This window comes from Paramormyrops kingsleyae, unplaced genomic scaffold (genome assembly GCF_048594095.1).
Source record: "Paramormyrops kingsleyae isolate MSU_618 unplaced genomic scaffold, PKINGS_0.4 ups35, whole genome shotgun sequence".
Classification (NCBI taxonomy): domain Eukaryota; kingdom Metazoa; phylum Chordata; class Actinopteri; order Osteoglossiformes; family Mormyridae; genus Paramormyrops; species Paramormyrops kingsleyae.
The window spans coordinates 451,009-468,963 of record NW_027325973.1 but is presented as its reverse complement, the minus strand read 5'-3'; the positions used below and the strand labels follow the sequence as shown (position 1 = coordinate 468,963).

Here is a 17,955-nt window from a genome sequence, read left to right as displayed (position 1 = left end):
TGACCTACGACAAGGTGTTGAAGGGGTGGGACCCCAAGCTCCATAACCCCTTCGGCCCCTGGATGTGGCTGCTGGTCAGCATTACCAAGCGAGAGCTGTGGAATGCTAGGACCGCGCTCATCCGCAGAGGGGTTCATCTGGAGGCACAAGGGGTATTCCGTAAAATCCGGGCCGACTTGGGTTTCAGGATGGAGACTGACGTCATCCAGCGGGGCTATCACGAGGCCAAGGAGAGGTGGAAGGGCCTCTTTTGGCTTTAGCCCCGTTTCGTTTAGGTGGTGACGCTCCATTCTACAGGGTTTGATGTGACACACCTTTCTGAAGCACACTGGAGATACTTCGGGTTTTAGGTGAGTGTGCTTTGTTTTTTTTTTGCGTGTGTTGTATTCAAAATGGTTTTATCTAACAGCATGTGCATAATTAATTGAGCACGGTTTTTGGTTGATCATTTTTAGCACCTATTTATTCATATTAACAATAACTGTATTTATTAACATTTTACTCTGGTTTGTTGTGCTGCTTTTTAAATGATTGACCTTGTTTTTATTCCCGAGGTGCTGATTTTACGTGTGTGGAAATGTATGACCCTGTCCCAACCTGACCCTGGTGTAGAGGTTGGAGGTCGCCGGGTGTGTTCCTCCTTTAATGGTTTTAGGTTTTAATAGCTGGCATTTAAGGTGGCATTTTATTTGTGTAAATGGCCATTTAATTGTAATTGTGTTTTAATTGATATTGTAATGACATTTTTTGGTGGTTTTATAGTTTTGTGTTTTATTGCAGTTCTGGAGATGTTTTGTTTAATATTGTTTTAATAATGGTTTGTTTTGTATAGCATATATAAGTAGCACTGTGTTGAGAATGTTTTAGCCTTTTATAAAGTATTTATGGATCTGTATTTGTGAACCAAAAAGGCTGTTTTATTATGTCTTGATGACAGTGCAAATTGATGTTTATATGCTTTGTATATTTGTGTGATTTTAATTGTTGTGCAGAACTGTATAATAAAGTATTGAAAAAAAAAAAAATCTGTTCTTATCAGTTTAATATCTGATACGTCCCCCATGGAGGGGACCACATATTAAACGGATTTTTGGAACAGGGAGCCGGAAGTGGGGCTTGCCCCGTCCGCTCCACGCATCGACCCGGTATTGCAGTGCTTCCGGGAATGGTGCACCTCTACTGCCCCCTGTTGTCGAAAGGCAGAACTGACTGACTGACTGACTGACTGACTGACTGAGTGAGTGAGTGACTAATAGACTGAGTGCTGTGAGGGGGGGGGCCCTGTCTGTGCGTGGCCCCCGTTTCCCGCCGTTTTTCTTTTTTTTTTTTTTTTTTTTTTTTTAAAGGAAGGTGACACACTGTTTGTGCGGTGGACAGCTGCGCTGAGGTAAGGCATGATGTCATCTTTGCCTTTTGAATTTCCCCTCATGTTTGTTAAAATGATTGCTGTCTTTTGAGAGGACAGGAGGACAGGGAGGAGTCGGGGCCCCGAGGACGGCGGCTGCGACGCCCCTGGGCATTCTACTCCGAGCGGGGGCGTCACGCAGGCCCGGCTAACGGCGACGGGCTTGGCGGCGGCCCCATATCGACTCGGGTCTCTCTTCATCCCGTATAAATCTTTCGCCTTTTACTAAAGATTTCCGTGGAGAGGGATAGCGATGAGTTCATGGTATTTTTGGAGGCTCTGCCCAAGCAGAGCTGCACTGCTGCTGTCAAAGGAAGACTGGGCCCGGCTTAGCGGCTGGCGTTAGGTGCCCGGTGGCGCGGCTGTGGTCTCCCTGGATCACGCGTGGACTCGCCGGGCGACACCTGCCAGAGGGGCTGGTGAGGGCTGAGCCGCGCCAGCTCCGTCGGCATCCCGCATGCCGGCGCCCGGCGGGGCGCAATTTGTGGGTATCGCTTCTCGGCCTTTTGGCTAAGATCAAGTGGATTTTACGCTCTTTTTATCGCTTTTAAAGGACTGCGTCGGGTTTTTTAGAGGAAGGCACGGTGACCCTAATGCGTGACCAGTAGGTGGCTTGACCGCCGCTGCCACGGGGCGACCCGTGCCTTCCTTTTAGCCTTTTATCCCTGCTTTTATTTTCGTTTTTATTAGGCTGGGGATCCCGCAGTGGCTGGTGGCCTGCCCGCCGCCCTGTTGGGTGAACTGGTGTTTTTATTTCTTAGGTGTTTTTAATAGTTTAGCATTCCTCGGCTCATCCCGGATTGGCGGACGGCAGCAGGACCACGGCGGACGTCGGGACCACGGCGGCAGGAGGACTCTGCTCCAGGAACGACGTCGGTGGACCATCCCGGATGGCGACGGCCGGCGGTGCTGCGAGGAAGCCCTTCAGCGGGCCGTGGCTGGTAGCAGGCGGTGGCCTGCGTAATACCGCCCGGTTCTGCTGGAGGGCTGAAGGGGAGGTGGGCACCTTCCCTGACCGCCTGGCCTTCATCCGGGAGGTGGCCTTCGGGGAGCTGGGCCTCCGCATGGAGGACATCCTCTGTGTGCAGCGGAATGGACCTCACCAGTTCTTCGAGGTCACCCTGTCCACCGACGAGAGTTACTCCAAGGTCCTGGAGCGGAGCAAGGAGAGGGCCCAGTACCCTCTCCTGGGTCAGTATACCATCGAGCCGCTGTGGTGGCCCGACAAGCGAGTGATAACTGTACATTGTTTCAATCCTCATATCACCGCCGAGGCCGTCCGCCAGTTCCTGAACAAGTATGTGGACCTCCTTCCTGGCCACAAGGATATTCGGGATGAGCTGGGGATCTGGACTGGACGACGCCAGTTCCAGGCCCGCCTGCGCCCGGACGCTAATGGCGCGGGCGGTTTTAGTCATCCCCCAGCCTATTTTAATGTACAGGGCAATAAGGCTTACTTGTTTTATTCCGGACAGCCTCCCTTCTGCCGACAGTGTCACAGCTTCGGACACACTCTGGAGGGATGCGCCAACCTGCGCTGCCGTAACTGCCTGGAGCCGGGGCACATGGCCAGGGACTGCAAGGGCCCCCGTCGCTGCATCCACTGCAACGGTGAGGACCATCTGGCTCGTTCCTGCCCCCAACGGAAAACGTCATACGCCGACGCTCTGTTAGGCAGCAGAGCTGTCGGCAAGGAGAGTGGTGGGGGAGCGCAAGCCCCCACGTCAGGGCAGGAACAGCCGGCGGCGGGGGCAGGAGGAGATGCCCTGGCCGAGGTGGAGGAGGCCCCAGCGACAGCGACTGCAATGCAGGAGGGGTCTCCAGTCCTGGCTCCAGGTGTCAGCAGCAGGAGGAGAAAGAGCGGCGCATCCCCCCGGAGGAGGAAGAAGAGCAGAAGGGAGGCACAACCCGACGCATCCAGCCCTCCGGCTGCCACCTTGCCAGCAGTGGCGGCCGGGGACCAAGGCCGAGAGAGTCCCCCCTCCCCGACATTGGGGGCCCCCCATCTGGTGTGGGACTTGGGACAGTCCCCTGCGCCCCCCCAGGAGTACAGTAGTGTGCAGGACAAAGCAAATGAACAGGAGTACCTGGGGGGGCTGGAACTGGGGGGCCTTTTGGGTTTGACTGAGGAGGGGGGGCAGTAATGCGGTATTGTTTTTAATGGCTGGCTTTTATTATTTTAGTGTGTTGTTTGTAATTGTATTTTACCTTTTTAACATTTCATGGCCAATTTTAATATTGTCACCTTGAATGTCAGGGGTTTGAGGAACGTTTTAAAGCGCACATCTGTTTTTAATCAGCTGGCATCTTCTCCCTTCAGCATTTGTTTTCTGCAGGAAGTCCACCTCCGGGACCAGCGGGACGAGGCTCTCTTTTCACGACAATGGAAGAGGGGTAGATCCTACTGGAGCGTAGGTGGTGTCCACTCCTCAGGCGTCGGGATCCTTTTTGGCGACCGCGCCTTTGAAGAAGTAAGATCGTTTACCGTTCTTCAAGGAAGGGTTTTGGGGGTGGACGCCACATGGAGGGGACAGCGCCTCCGGGCCATATGTGTCTACGCTCCAGTGGAGGCCTCGTCCCGTATAACTCTCTTTGAAGAGTTGTCCCCGTTCTGTGTCACAGATCGACACTTGATTTTAGGAGGGGACTTTAACATCTCGTTGGAGGGTAGACAGGATGTCAGCTCTGGGCACTTTCGCCATTTTATTCGTTCCTTTAAACTTGTTGATGGTTTTAAGATATGCAACCCCAGCATGCCGGGCTTCACCTGGCACAATAGTCGCGGAGCCAGCAGTCGCATCGACTATATTTTAGCCTCACCCCCCGTTGTTTTTAAAAAGGTGTCCCTCTCCCCACAGTGGCCCACTGACCACTTGGCAGTGGAGGCCACTGTTTCCATAGACGCCCCTGAATATGGGGGTGGCTATTGGAAAATGAACCTGCAGATCCTGGAGGAGAGCGATTTTAGACACCTTTTTTTAGATCACTTCTCCGAGTGGCAGAAGGACAAGCCTACCTTCCCCTCCGTGGCCGAATGGTGGGAGAGTGTGAAGGATAGGATCCGAACCTTCTCCATGCAGTACAGCAAACAGCGCAGGATGGAGAAGAAATTCTCCATTCTGCAGCTGGAGAGAAGGTTGCGGGATGAATACGCCGCTCACAACAGCGGGGGCACCATCGACCACGAGCGACTGCTTGATATAAAGGGTGAGCTGAGGCGCCTGCATGCACAGGCTGCCTCGGCTCAAATGCTCCGCGACAGAATGTTCTTTTTGGAAAACAATGAAAAGTGCAATACTCATTTTTTCCAGAGAGCCAGGGAAGCCCGGGAGGAGAAGACCTTCGACTCTCTCCGGGCCTTAAACGGCGATACGGTAACAATAACATCAGACATGCTGGAGGTTGCTAAATTGTTTTATCACAATCTTTTTAAGGTTAGGGACACGGACCCGGTTGCAGGGGAGCGGTTCCTAGACAACATCTCACCTTGCCTTCCCAGTGACATTCGTGACGGCTTAGAAGCCCCCATCACCTTGGCCGAGCTGACCGCAGTGCTTGGCAAGATGAACCGCCGCAAGGTACCGGGCCTTGATGGGCTCCCGGTGGAATTTTATTCCACTTTTTGGGATGTCCTCGGGCCGGAATTACTGCAGGTTGTAGAGGACGTTCAGCGCCGGGGTTTGCTCACTAGGAGCATGAGGTCAGGGGTTCTTTCTTTGTTGCACAAGAAGGGTGATCATGCCGACCTTGGCAACTGGAGGCCCCTGACCATGCTTTGTGTAGACACAAAGCTCATCGCAAAGACCCTTACAGAACGCCTGAAGAAGGCCATGGCTCATCTGGTTCACAGCGATCAGACGTGTGGAGTACCGGGTCGATCGGCGACGTGGAACCTCCATCTCATCCGCGACGCCATCGCCTGGGTGGAGGACAGGAACCTCCCTCTCCTGCTGGTCAGCTTGGACCAGGAGAAAGCCTTCGACCGGGTAGATCACCGCTTCCTGTTTCAAGTATTGGGTAAGTTTGGCTTTGGACCCAATTATCTGGGGTGGTTACACACTTTGTATAACGAAGTTGGGAGCCATGTTGTTATCAATGGCTTCCTGAGTGACTTGGTGCCCCAGCTGAGTGGAGTGAGGCAGGGATGTCCCCTCTCCCCCCTCCTCTACGCGCTCTATATAGAGCCACTGGCGTGCGCCATTCGCGCCCACCCCGGGGTCGATGGCCTTCTTATCCCAGGAAGTCGGGGGAAAACTGTTAAACTGACCCAGTACGCAGACGACACCACCCTTTTCGTCTGCTCGGATCAGTCTCTCGGTCATGCCATGAGCCTTGTTCATGCGTTCGGTAGGGCCTCCGGCGCGACGCTCAACCTCAGTAAGTCGGTGGCCAAGTATTTCGGCAGCTGGAAGGCGAGGGAGGGCGTCGCAGGGGGTCTCACCCTCTGTGACGGACCTCTCAAAGTGTTGGGGGTCAACTTCCTTTCGGATGGTGCCGCCCGTTTGAACTGGGAGGAGCGGTTGGCGATCGCCAGGCGGAAGATCGGACTGTGGAAGTCCAGGTCCCTGTCCTTCCAAGGTGTAAGGTCTTAGCCTTAAAAGTGGATATTCTTCCCACCCTGCTCTACCTTGCACATGTGTACCCTTTGCCCCGCTTCATGCGCAGAGGCCTGACGAAGGACGTTTTCAACCTCGTCTGGGGGGGCAGGTACGAGTACGTGCGTAGGGAAGTGATGTATCTCGGAAAGGACAGTGGGGGGAGGGATGTTATTGACTTTCCTCTCAAGCTTGACTGCCTGTTCTTCTCGCAGCTCTGCGCGCGCCTGGCAGCTCCCCTCGAGCACCCCCATCAGCACTTTGTGCGTTTGTGGCTGGCTCTCCCCATGAGACGTCTGGTGGCGTCGTGGACCAACCTCGGCCCCAAGGCTGAGACCCTGCCGGCCCACTACAGCCACGCTGTCAAGTGGAGTAAGTCTTTTCCGGCAGGTGTCAAGACAGAGGCCTTGACCAAGCATAGAGCGCTTTACAGGGCTTTGCTTGGTCATAGGGATACTCGGGCCATGCTGGGCCTGGAGGAAGGCACATGGGCGAGAATCCAGCCTAAGGGTTTGGATCACAGGCTGCAGGACCTGAACTGGCAGTGCCTTCATGGTAAGCTGCCAGTCAGGGACGTCTTACATAGGCATAAGCTGACCAGACACCCCCGCTGCCCCAGGCCCGAGTGCAGCGAGGATGAGACCATCAGGCACGTGTTTTGGGACTGTGGGCATGCACAGAGAGTTTGGGGGTTGGTAGCGGGCCTGTGTGGACGTGTGGACCCGCAGCCCGGTCTGACCTACGACAAGGTGTTGAAGGGGTGGGACCCCAACCTCCATAACCCCTTCGGCCCCTGGATGTGGCTGCTGGTCAGCATTACCAAGCGAGAGCTGTGGAATGCCAGGACCGCGCTCATCCGCAGAGGGGTTCATCTGGAGGCACAAGGGGTATTCCGTAAAATCCGGGCCGACTTGGGTTTCAGGATGGAGACTGACGTCATCCAGCGGGGCTATCACGAGGCCAAGGAGAGGTGGAAGGGCCTCTTTTGGCTTTAGCCCCGTGTTGTTTAGGTGGTGACGCTCCATTCTACAGGGTGGACATGACGCACCTTTCTGGAGCACACAGAAGGTACTTTGGGTTTTAGGTAAGTGTGCTTGGTTTTTGTGCGTGTGTTGTATTTCAAATATTTATTTATTTATTTTTTAAAATAATTGCATGTACAGAACTTATTGTGCACTACTGGTTGATCACTTTTAGCACGTGTTTATTAATATTAACATTATTTATTAACATTTTAACTTGTTTGATGTGCTTTGTGTTTGTGATTAACCGTATTTTATGCCCGAAGTCACAGATTTTATGTGTGTGAGGATGGTATATAACCCTGTTTTAACCCGACCCTTGTGTTTGAAGTTTGAGGTCTGCGGGTCTGTTCCTCTTTTAAGGTTTTAACTTTTTAATGACTTGCATTTGAGGTGACATTTTATTTGTATAAATGGCCATATCAATGTAATTAAAGGTTATTTGTTTGTAATTTTAATTGTTGATTGTATTGTTTATATATAGTTCTGCATATTTTGCTTGTTTAATTCTATTTTAATATATATTATTAACGTTTGGTTGTACAGGCATTGATGTGTATAACTTGGAAAATTTCAACCTTTTACATTGATGTTATGTTGCTTTATGATGAGTACTGTTTTTGCAGGAAGAGGTTGTTTTAATATTCCGTGTTGACAATGCCATGTTTTAAAAGTGTGGTTTTTATTCAATGTCTTAAATTGCTGGTGTTAATGTGTGTGCAGAACTGTTAAATAAAGTTTTGGAAAAATCGAAAAAAAAAAAAAAAATCTGTTCTTATCAGTTTAATATCTGATACGTCCCCCATGGAGGGGACCACATATTAAACGGATTTTTGGAACAGGGAGCCGGAAGTGGGGCTTGCCCCGTCCGCTCCACGCATCGACCCGGTATTGCAGTGCTTCCGGGAATGGTGCACCTCTACTGCCCCCTGTTGTCGAAAGGCAGAACTGACTGACTGACTGACTGACTGAGTGAGTGAGTGAGTGAGTGAGTGAGTGAGTGAGTGACTAATAGACTGAGTGCTGTGAGGGGGGGGGCCCTGTCTGTGCGTGGCCCCCGTTTCCCGCCGTTTTTCTTTTTTTTTTTTTTTTTTTTTTTTTTTTAAAGGAAGGTGACACACTGTTTGTGCGGTGGACAGCTGCGCTGAGGTAAGGCATGATGTCATCTTTGCCTTTTGAATTTCCCCTCATGTTTGTTAAAATGATTGCTGTCTTTTGAGAGGACAGGAGGACAGGGAGGAGTCGGGGCCCCGAGGACGGCGGCTGCGACGCCCCTGGGCATTCTACTCCGAGCGGGGGCGTCACGCAGGCCCGGCTAACGGCGACGGGCTTGGCGGCGGCCCCATATCGACTCGGGTCTCTCTTCATCCCGTATAAATCTTTCGCCTTTTACTAAAGATTTCCGTGGAGAGGGATAGCGATGAGTTCATGGTATTTTTGGAGGCTCTGCCCAAGCAGAGCTGCACTGCTGCTGTCAAAGGAAGACTGGGCCCGGCTTAGCGGCTGGCGTTAGGTGCCCGGTGGCGCGGCTGTGGTCTCCCTGGATCACGCGTGGACTCGCCGGGCGACACCTGCCAGAGGGGCTGGTGAGGGCTGAGCCGCGCCAGCTCCGTCGGCATCCCGCATGCCGGCGCCCGGCGGGGCGCAATTTGTGGGTATCGCTTCTCGGCCTTTTGGCTAAGATCAAGTGTAGTATCTGTTCTTATCAGCGCTTTTTGGAGGGATTTTTACTGCCAGGTTTTTTAGAGGAGGCAACAGCGAACCTAATGCGTGACCAGCAGGTGGCTTGACCGCCGCTGCCACGGGGCTAGCTGTTGTCTCCTTTTAGCGTGTTTTTTATTTTGGGTAGCCCTTGCAAGCCTAACGTGCAGGTTCGGGTGGCTTGACCGCCGTTCCCGCAGGGTGAGCTTGGGGTTTTATTTCCAGCTTTTATTAGTTTAGGCACCCAGCTAGGACACGTCGACTCCCTGCCCGGCTCCCGAGGACTCTCTTGCCCACCATCGCCAGGATGTCCGGGAGCCCACACAGGACCGTCGTAGTCATCCGGCATACAGCAGCCTTCAAGTGGACTCACCAGGAGGAACCGGAGAGTTTCCCGGAGAGACTGACCTTCATCCGGGAGGTGCTCTTCGGCCTCCTGGGACTCACCATGGAAGACATCATCTGTGTGCAGCGCAACCAGTCTTCGGCCTTCTTCTATGTGACTTGCACTACGGAAGAGGGCTACAAGAAGATGCTGGCTGCATGCAGCCACTTGGAGGAAGAGCTTCGCCGGATGTACTATGACGTGGAGCCACTGTGGAAGCTGGACCGGAGAGTGATCACCGTCCACGTCCTGGACCCCTTCGTTCCAGCTGAAGCGGTGGCGGCCTTCCTGGGCAGGTTTGTCGACGTGGTCCCTGGGCACAGGGACGTGAGAGACCAGCTGGGTGTCTGGACTGGGCGCAGGCAGTTCCGGGTGTGCCTGCGCCCCGACGCTAGCTCCCCTGACGGGTATAGCCACCCACCTGCTCATTTTATGATAGGTCGTTGCAAGGGCTACCTTTTTTACTCCGGGCAACCCTCCTCCTGCCGCTTGTGCCACGGCCTGGGCCACACCGCGGACTCCTGTACCACCATGAAGTGCTGGAGATGCCTGGACATCGGTCACTTGGCGAAGGACTGCAAGGGCCCCCTCCGGTGTAACCTGTGCAGAGGTGAGGACCATCTGGCTCGGAGCTGCCCTCAGCGCAAACCGTCCTGGGCCGACGCCGTTACCCGGGGCTCGGCTGTGGACGGGGCCCGACAGCAGGCACTGCCGGGCTGCGCTGAGATGCACGGGGGAGCCGGGAGGGGAGCTGAGAACATCGAGGATCAGCCCTTCGCCAGTGCCGATGGGGAGTCCACGGCCTCCAGTGCTTCTGTGGAGTCCCCAGGTAAGGGTCCATTGGCCGTGGCTGAAAAGCGCGCAACCTCTCCCTCCAGGTTTGTCCAATGCAGGAGGAGGAAGAAGGCCCGGAGGAACGAGGACACTGCTTTAGGCCGAGAAGCGATCTTCCCCTTAGAGCTAATTGATCTGCAAAGTGTTTTGGTCTCCCCCCAAGAGAGACGTTTTTATGCAGGGCAGCAGGACTTTGCTAATGAACGCTCTTTTTTAGTTGCTGCCGAGTCGGGGGGGGACCTTAGTTTTAATGGGGATATTGTTGATGATGATAGTGTTTTACCTTTTTAAACATTTTAGGATTTCTGCTGTATTTATGTATTTAATACTGTTTTAACGTGTGTTGTAATGGTGTTGTAGGGTTGAAGTATTTTAGAAGTTTTATGTATGTGGTATTATATGATTGTTTTATAATATGTGTTATATATGTTGTTGTTTTATGATTGAATAGGTTAGGAGTGTGATTTATATGTGTATTTCTTTTAGTGTTGAAGTTAGCTTATTATGGGTAGTGTGATAAATGTCTTTATAGTTTTATGTGTTGGTTTTAGATTGTATGCAGAAATGTTGATTAAAGATGAATAAAAAAAAAATAAAAAAAAATCTGTTCTTATCAGTTTAATATCTGATACGTCCCCCATGGAGGGGACCACATATTAAACGGATTTTTGGAACAGGGAGCCGGAAGTGGGGCTTGCCCCGTCCGCTCCACGCATCGACCCGGTATTGCAGTGCTTCCGGGAATGGTGCACCTCTACTGCCCCCTGTTGTCGAAAGGCAGAACTGACTGACTGACTGACTGACTCACTGACTGAGTGAGTGAGTGAGTGAGTGAGTGACTAATAGACTGAGTGCTGTGAGGGGGGGGGGCCCTGTCTGTGCGTGGCCCCCGTTTCCCGCCGTTTTTCTTTTTTTTTTTTTTTTTTTTTTTTTAAAGGAAGGTGACACACTGTTTGTGCGGTGGACAGCTGCGCTGAGGTAAGGCATGATGTCATCTTTGCCTTTTGAATTTCCCCTCATGTTTGTTAAAATGATTGCTGTCTTTTGAGAGGACAGGAGGACAGGGAGGAGTCGGGGCCCCGAGGACGGCGGCTGCGACGCCCCTGGGCATTCTACTCCGAGCGGGGGCGTCACGCAGGCCCGGCTAACGGCGACGGGCTTGGCGGCGGCCCCATATCGACTCGGGTCTCTCTTCATCCCGTATAAATCTTTCGCCTTTTACTAAAGATTTCCGTGGAGAGGGATAGCGATGAGTTCATGGTATTTTTGGAGGCTCTGCCCAAGCAGAGCTGCACTGCTGCTGTCAAAGGAAGACTGGGCCCGGCTTAGCGGCTGGCGTTAGGTGCCCGGTGGCGCGGCTGTGGTCTCCCTGGATCACGCGTGGACTCGCCGGGCGACACCTGCCAGAGGGGCTGGTGAGGGCTGAGCCGCGCCAGCTCCGTCGGCATCCCGCATGCCGGCGCCCGGCGGGGCGCAATTTGTGGGTATCGCTTCTCGGCCTTTTGGCTAAGATCAAGTGTAGTATCTGTTCTTATCAGCGCTTTTTGGAGGGATTTTTACTGCCAGGTTTTTTAGAGGAGGCAACAGCGAACCTAATGCGTGACCAGCAGGTGGCTTGACCGCCGCTGCCACGGGGCTAGCTGTTGTCTCCTTTTAGCGTGTTTTTTATTTTGGGTAGCCCTTGCAAGCCTAACGTGCAGGTTCGGGTGGCTTGACCGCCGTTCCCGCAGGGTGAGCTTGGGGTTTTATTTCCAGCTTTTATTAGTTTAGGCACCCAGCTAGGACACGTCGACTCCCTGCCCGGCTCCCGAGGACTCTCTTGCCCACCATCGCCAGGATGTCCGGGAGCCCACACAGGACCGTCGTAGTCATCCGGCATACAGCAGCCTTCAAGTGGACTCACCAGGAGGAACCGGAGAGTTTCCCGGAGAGACTGACCTTCATCCGGGAGGTGCTCTTCGGCCTCCTGGGACTCACCATGGAAGACATCATCTGTGTGCAGCGCAACCAGTCTTCGGCCTTCTTCTATGTGACTTGCACTACGGAAGAGGGCTACAAGAAGATGCTGGCTGCATGCAGCCACTTGGAGGAAGAGCTTCGCCGGATGTACTATGACGTGGAGCCACTGTGGAAGCTGGACCGGAGAGTGATCACCGTCCACGTCCTGGACCCCTTCGTTCCAGCTGAAGCGGTGGCGGCCTTCCTGGGCAGGTTTGTCGACGTGGTCCCTGGGCACAGGGACGTGAGAGACCAGCTGGGTGTCTGGACTGGGCGCAGGCAGTTCCGGGTGTGCCTGCGCCCCGACGCTAGCTCCCCTGACGGGTATAGCCACCCACCTGCTCATTTTATGATAGGTCGTTGCAAGGGCTACCTTTTTTACTCCGGGCAACCCTCCTCCTGCCGCTTGTGCCACGGCCTGGGCCACACCGCGGACTCCTGTACCACCATGAAGTGCTGGAGATGCCTGGACATCGGTCACTTGGCGAAGGACTGCAAGGGCCCCCTCCGGTGTAACCTGTGCAGAGGTGAGGACCATCTGGCTCGGAGCTGCCCTCAGCGCAAACCGTCCTGGGCCGACGCCGTTACCCGGGGCTCGGCTGTGGACGGGGCCCGACAGCAGGCACTGCCGGGCTGCGCTGAGATGCACGGGGGAGCCGGGAGGGGAGCTGAGAACATCGAGGATCAGCCCTTCGCCAGTGCCGATGGGGAGTCCACGGCCTCCAGTGCTTCTGTGGAGTCCCCAGGTAAGGGTCCATTGGCCGTGGCTGAAAAGCGCGCAACCTCTCCCTCCAGGTTTGTCCAATGCAGGAGGAGGAAGAAGGCCCGGAGGAACGAGGACACTGCTTTAGGCCGAGAAGCGATCTTCCCCTTAGAGCTAATTGATCTGCAAAGTGTTTTGGTCTCCCCCCAAGAGAGACGTTTTTATGCAGGGCAGCAGGACTTTGCTAATGAACGCTCTTTTTTAGTTGCTGCCGAGTCGGGGGGGGACCTTAGTTTTAATGGGGATATTGTTGATGATGATAGTGTTTTACCTTTTTAAACATTTTAGGATTTCTGCTGTATTTATGTATTTAATACTGTTTTAACGTGTGTTGTAATGGTGTTGTAGGGTTGAAGTATTTTAGAAGTTTTATGTATGTGGTATTATATGATTGTTTTATAATATGTGTTATATATGTTGTTGTTTTATGATTGAATAGGTTAGGAGTGTGATTTATATGTGTATTTCTTTTAGTGTTGAAGTTAGCTTATTATGGGTAGTGTGATAAATGTCTTTATAGTTTTATGTGTTGGTTTTAGATTGTATGCAGAAATGTTGATTAAAGATGAATAAAAAAAAAAAAAAAAAAAATCTGTTCTTATCAGTTTAATATCTGATACGTCCCCCATGGAGGGGACCACATATTAAACGGATTTTTGGAACAGGGAGCCGGAAGTGGGGCTTGCCCCGTCCGCTCCACGCATCGACCCGGTATTGCAGTGCTTCCGGGAATGGTGCACCTCTACTGCCCCCTGTTGTCGAAAGGCAGAACTGACTGACTGACTGACTGACTGACTGACTGACTGACTGACTGACTGACTGAGTGAGTGAGTGACTAATAGACTGAGTGCTGTGAGGGGGGGGGCCCTGTCTGTGCGTGGCCCCCGTTTCCCGCCGTTTTTCTTTTTTTTTTTTTTTTTTTTTTTAAAGGAAGGTGACACACTGTTTGTGCGGTGGACAGCTGCGCTGAGGTAAGGCATGATGTCATCTTTGCCTTTTGAATTTCCCCTCATGTTTGTTAAAATGATTGCTGTCTTTTGAGAGGACAGGAGGACAGGGAGGAGTCGGGGCCCCGAGGACGGCGGCTGCGACGCCCCTGGGCATTCTACTCCGAGCGGGGGCGTCACGCAGGCCCGGCTAACGGCGACGGGCTTGGCGGCGGCCCCATATCGACTCGGGTCTCTCTTCATCCCGTATAAATCTTTCGCCTTTTACTAAAGATTTCCGTGGAGAGGGATAGCGATGAGTTCATGGTATTTTTGGAGGCTCTGCCCAAGCAGAGCTGCACTGCTGCTGTCAAAGGAAGACTGGGCCCGGCTTAGCGGCTGGCGTTAGGTGCCCGGTGGCGCGGCTGTGGTCTCCCTGGATCACGCGTGGACTCGCCGGGCGACACCTGCCAGAGGGGCTGGTGAGGGCTGAGCCGCGCCAGCTCCGTCGGCATCCCGCATGCCGGCGCCCGGCGGGGCGCAATTTGTGGGTATCGCTTCTCGGCCTTTTGGCTAAGATCAAGTGGATTTTACGCTCTTTTTATCGCTTTTAAAGGACTGCGTCGGGTTTTTTAGAGGAAGGCACGGTGACCCTAATGCGTGACCAGTAGGTGGCTTGACCGCCGCTGCCACGGGGCGACCCGTGCCTTCCTTTTAGCCTTTTATCCCTGCTTTTATTTTCGTTTTTATTAGGCTGGGGATCCCGCAGTGGCTGGTGGCCTGTCCGCCGCCCTGCCGGGTGAACTGGTGTTTTTATTTTTTAGTTGCTTTTATAGTTTAGCATTCCTCGGCTCATCCCGGATTGGCGGACGGCGGCCGGACCACGGCGGACGTCGGGACCACGGCGGCAGGAGGACTCTGCTCCAGGAACGACGTCGGTGGACCATCCCGGATGTCGACGGCCGGCGGAGCTGCGAGGAAGCCCTTCAGCGGGCCGTGGCTGGTAGCAGGCGGTGGCCTGCGTAATACCGCCCGGTTCTGCTGGAGGGCCGAAGGGGAGGTAGGCACCTTCCCCGACCGCCTGGCCTTCATCCGGGAGGTGGCCTTCGGGGAGCTGGGCCTGCGCATGGAGGACATCCTGTGTGTGCAGCGGAATGGACCTTTCCAGTTCTTCGAGGTCACCCTGTCCACCGACGAGAGCTACACCAAGGTCCTGGAGCGGAGCAAGGAGAGGGCCCAGCACCCTCTCCTGGGACGATACACCGTTGAGCCGCTGTGGTGGCCCGACAAGCGGGTAATTACGGTACATTGTTTTAACCCGCATGTGTCCGGCGAAGCCGTCCGCCAGTTCTTGAACAAGTATGTGGACCTCCTTCCTGGCCACAAGGACATCCGGGATGAGCTGGGGATCTGGACTGGTCGACGCCAGTTCCAGGCCCGCCTGCGCCCGGACGCTAATGGGGCGGGCGGTTTTAGTCATCCCCCAGCCTATTTTAATCTACAGGGCAATAAGGCTTACTTGTTTTATTCCGGACAGCCTCCCTTCTGCCGACAGTGTCACACCTTTGGACATACTCTGGAGGGATGCGCCAACCTGCGCTGCCGCAACTGCCTGGAGCCGGGGCACATGGCCAGGGACTGCAAGGGCCCCCGTCGCTGCATCCACTGCAACGGTGAGGACCATCTGGCTCGTTCCTGCCCCCAACGGAAAACGTCATACGCCGACGCTCTGTTAGGCAGCAGAGCTGTCGGCAAGGAGAGTGGTGGGGGAGCGCAAGCCCCCACGTCCGGGCAGGAACAGTCGGCGGCGGGGGCAGGAGGAGATGCCCTGGCCGAGGTGGAGGAGGCCCCAGCGACAACGACTGCAATGCAGGAGGGGTCTCCAGTCCTGGCTCCAGGTGTCAGCAGCAGGAGGAGAAAGTGCGGCGCATCCCCCCGGAGGAGGAAGAAGAGCAGAAGGGAGGCACAACCCGACGCATCCAGCCCTCCGGCTGCCACCTTGCCAGCAGTGGCGGCCGGGGACCAAGGCCGAGAGAGTCCCCCCTCCCCGACATTGGGGGCCCCCCATCTGGTGTGGGACTTGGGACAGTCCCCTGCGCCCCCCCAGGAGTACAGCAGTGTGCAGGACAAAGCAAATGAACAGGAGTACCTGGGGGGGCTGGAACTGGGGGGCCTTTTGGGTTTGACTGAGGAGGGGGGGCAGTAATGCGGTATTGTTTTTAATGGCTGGCTTTTATTATTTTAGTGTGTTGTTTGTAATTGTATTTTACCTTTTTAACATTTCATGGCCAATTTTAATATTGTCACCTTGAATGTCAGGGGTTTGAGGAACGTTTTAAAGCGCACATCTGTTTTTAATCAGCTGGCATCTTCTCCCTTCAGCATTTGTTTTCTGCAGGAAGTCCACCTCCGGGACCAGCGGGACGAGGCTCTCTTTTCACGACAATGGAAGAGGGGTAGATCCTACTGGAGCGTAGGTGGTGTCCACTCCTCAGGCGTCGGGATCCTTTTTGGCGACCGCGCCTTTGAAGAAGTAAGATCGTTTACCGTTCTTCAAGGTAGGGTTTTGGGGGTGGACGCCACATGGAGGGGACAGCGCCTCCGGGCCATATGTGTCTACGCTCCAGTGGAGGCCTCGTCCCGTATAACTCTCTTTGAAGAGTTGTCCCCGTTCTGTGTCACAGATCGACACTTGATTTTAGGAGGGGACTTTAACATCTCGTTGGAGGGTAGACAGGATGTCAGCTCTGGGCACTTTCGCCATTTTATTCGTTCCTTTAAACTTGTTGATGGTTTTAAGATATGCAACCCCAGCATGCCGGGCTTCACCTGGCACAATAGTCGCGGAGCCAGCAGTCGCATCGACTATATTTTAGCCTCACCCCCCGTTGTTTTTAAAAAGGTGTCCCTCTCCCCACAGTGGCCCACTGACCACTTGGCAGTGGAGGCCACTGTTTCCATAGACGCCCCTGAATATGGGGGTGGCTATTGGAAAATGAACCTGCAGATCCTGGAGGAGAGCGATTTTAGACACCTTTTTTTAGATCACTTCTCCGAGTGGCAGAAGGACAAGCCTACCTTCCCCTCCGTGGCTGAATGGTGGGAGAGTGTGAAGGATAGGATCCGAACCTTCTCCATGCAGTACAGCAAGCAGCGCAGGATGGAGAAGAAATTCTCCATTCTGCAGCTGGAGAGAAGGTTGCGGGATGAATACGCCGCTCACAACAACGGGGGCGCCATCGATCACGAGCGACTGCTTGGCATAAAGGGTGAGCTGAGGCGCCTGCATGAACAGGCTGCCTCGGCCCTAATGCTCCGCGACAAAATGTGCCTGTTGGAAAACAATGAAAAGTGCAACGCCTTTTTTTTCCAGAGAGCCAGGGAAGCCCGGGAGGAGAAGAGCTTTGTCTCTCTCCGTGCCTCAAATAGCAACAAGGTAACTACAACATCAGACATGCTGGAGGTTGCCAAATTGTTTTATTGTGATCTTTTTAAGGTTAGGGATACGGACCCGGTTGTAGGGGAGCGGTTCCTAGACAACATTTTACCTTGCCTTCCCAGTGACATTCGTGACGGCTTAGAAGCCCCCATCACCTTGGCCGAGCTGACCGCAGTGCTTGGCAAGATGAACCGCCGCAAGGTACCGGGCCTTGATGGGCTCCCGGTGGAATTTTATTCCACCTTTTGGGATGTCCTCGGGCCGGAATTACTGCAGGTTGTAGAGGACGTTCAGCGCCGGGGTTTGCTCACTAGGAGCATGAGGTCAGGGGTTCTTTCTTTGTTGCACAAGAAGGGCGATCGTGCCGACCTTGGCAACTGGAGGCCCCTGACCATGCTTTGTGTAGACACAAAGCTCATTGCAAAGACCCTTACAGAACGCCTGAAGAAGGCCATGGCTCATCTGGTTCACAGCGATCAGACGTGTGGAGTACCGGGTCGATCGGCGACGTGGAACCTCCATCTCATCCGCGACGCCATCGCCTGGGTGGAGGACAGGAACCTCCCTCTCCTGCTGGTCAGCTTGGACCAGGAGAAAGCCTTTGACCGGGTAGATCACCGCTTCCTGTTTCAAGTATTGGGTAAGTTTGGCTTTGGACCCAATTATCTGGGGTGGTTACACACTTTGTATAACGAAGTTGGAAGCCATGTTGTTATCAATGGCTTCCTGAGTGACTTGGTGCCCCAGCTGAGTGGAGTGAGGCAGGGATGTCCCCTCTCCCCCCTCCTCTACGCGCTCTATATAGAGCCACTGGCGTGCGCCATCCGCGCCCACCCCGGGGTCGATGGCCTTCTTATCCCAGGAAGCCGGGGGAAATCTGTTAGGCT

The 17,955-nt window shown here is 53.9% G+C and overlaps 5 non-coding genes and 5 pseudogenes across 5 annotated transcripts; all 10 read left to right on the top strand.

Annotated features, from left to right (window-relative positions):
- Positions 1–963: 963 nt before the first annotated feature.
- LOC140586067 (U2 spliceosomal RNA) lies at positions 964–1,179 on the top strand (annotated as a pseudogene).
- A 407-nt stretch (positions 1,180–1,586) lies between these two features.
- Positions 1,587–1,700, top strand: LOC140585717 (U5 spliceosomal RNA). The gene has a single exon (XR_011987655.1). It is a non-coding gene; the product is annotated as a U5 spliceosomal RNA (small nuclear RNA).
- Positions 1,701–7,754: 6,054 nt separating this feature from the next.
- On the top strand, positions 7,755–7,944 carry LOC140585990 (U2 spliceosomal RNA). Its single transcript, XR_011987926.1, has one exon. It is a non-coding gene; the product is annotated as a U2 spliceosomal RNA (small nuclear RNA).
- Positions 7,945–8,370: 426 nt separating this feature from the next.
- On the top strand, positions 8,371–8,484 carry LOC140585715 (U5 spliceosomal RNA). The gene has a single exon (XR_011987653.1). It is a non-coding gene; the product is annotated as a U5 spliceosomal RNA (small nuclear RNA).
- Positions 8,485–8,679: 195 nt separating this feature from the next.
- Positions 8,680–8,790, top strand: LOC140586096 (U2 spliceosomal RNA; annotated as a pseudogene).
- Positions 8,791–10,470: 1,680 nt separating this feature from the next.
- Positions 10,471–10,699, top strand: LOC140586021 (U2 spliceosomal RNA; annotated as a pseudogene).
- A 420-nt stretch (positions 10,700–11,119) lies between these two features.
- LOC140585714 (U5 spliceosomal RNA) lies at positions 11,120–11,233 on the top strand. The gene has a single exon (XR_011987652.1). It is a non-coding gene; the product is annotated as a U5 spliceosomal RNA (small nuclear RNA).
- A 195-nt stretch (positions 11,234–11,428) lies between these two features.
- LOC140586094 (U2 spliceosomal RNA) lies at positions 11,429–11,539 on the top strand (annotated as a pseudogene).
- Positions 11,540–13,219: 1,680 nt separating this feature from the next.
- Positions 13,220–13,448, top strand: LOC140586032 (U2 spliceosomal RNA; annotated as a pseudogene).
- A 425-nt stretch (positions 13,449–13,873) lies between these two features.
- Positions 13,874–13,987, top strand: LOC140585713 (U5 spliceosomal RNA). The gene has a single exon (XR_011987651.1). It is a non-coding gene; the product is annotated as a U5 spliceosomal RNA (small nuclear RNA).
- Positions 13,988–17,955: the final 3,968 nt, after the last annotated feature.